Raw genomic sequence first — 1163 nt, 5'->3', positions numbered from 1 at the left:
CACACACACACTTCATTTTCAGGTCACAACCCAAACAGCTTGTAATTACCGCACGCCCGCTGCGACACCTGTGACTGTGCTCGGCGGCAGGAACAAAAGCCATCACAGGACTTCTGCTCCGAGTTTGCGTTTCTTTCTTGTTTTACCAAATCTCTTTCTGTCTCTCTTACATCACTCACTCCTATTTCAGGCCCGCTTGTTCTCCAGCTTTCCGCCTCCCTCTCAAGACTTCATGAGTTCGAGCGGAGAAACTGCATTGCAGCACGTTGTGCAACAAGAGAAACACGAGCTGATGGCACACAGAGAAAGAAGAGGTGACGATTCTCCGGGCTGGTGTCAATGGTCTGAAGTTTGTATACATTAAGATTTAAAACCACTCTCTCTTTGATAAATCAGAGCGCACTCAGATATTCCCCCAATGCTACAAAATGCCAAAAAACTCACAACAAACCAGTCAGGAAACACAAATGTCAGATGAGGAAAGCAGCGATGATTCATCCGTCTGAGATTTCAATTTACTATTTACTACAGAGGAAACACTGCGTGCCGCTTATGTACACTTGGCAGTGCTGAGTGAGGGAAACATGGAGCCATTTCAGTTCATCTGTGGAAAACTGAGTTAAAGTTTCTCATTCAGCTCAGAGGGAGCTCGGAGTAGAGCCTATTCAGCACGGGCGGCTCTGATGTAGACCCAGAACTCGCTGGAAAGATTATAGATCACCAACACAGAGGCGCATTTGTCAGACGCCTCCTGTTTTGCCGTTACATTATGCGAGGTGTCCTTTAGCGTTCCTGCAGTTTTCAGATGTGCAACGTCTGAGATCCTTCCCAGACGCCTTAACGCCCACTCACATCACATGACAGGGTGGGGCTAGGTCTCACAATGGGTTCACCTGAAACGCTGGCTGACTGTGACTCACACCCGTCTTCACAAGTAGAGGATCATTAGGGGGTCCGTGACCCTCTCGGAGACACTCCCACAGGGCTTAAATCCACCAGTTGCTCTTAAAACTGAAGAAGCTTCTTGGACGAAACATCTATAACAAACAAGTCCAGACGCTTTTCTTTCCGAGCTCTCAGACTACGATGACCTGGATGACTGAGAACCTTCACAGACGATGTGCAACGCCCTGAAAAAGAGGTTGGCGGCTGGCGGCTGCACA

At 48.4% G+C, this 1163-nt stretch overlaps 1 protein-coding gene across 4 annotated transcripts in view; it reads right to left on the bottom strand.

The window, feature by feature from the left end:
- The window catches only part of prr7 (proline rich 7 (synaptic)), a 29797-nt gene that overhangs the window by 2432 nt on the left and 26202 nt on the right, over positions 1-1163 (bottom strand). The window lies entirely within an intron of this gene.

The sequence above is a fragment of the Pundamilia nyererei genome, unplaced genomic scaffold (assembly GCF_000239375.1).
Source record: "Pundamilia nyererei isolate P.nyererei 1_Seehausen unplaced genomic scaffold, PunNye1.0 scaffold00015, whole genome shotgun sequence".
In the NCBI taxonomy this organism is placed as follows: domain Eukaryota; kingdom Metazoa; phylum Chordata; class Actinopteri; order Cichliformes; family Cichlidae; genus Pundamilia; species Pundamilia nyererei.
This window is presented reverse-complemented; position numbering and strand designations above follow the sequence as displayed.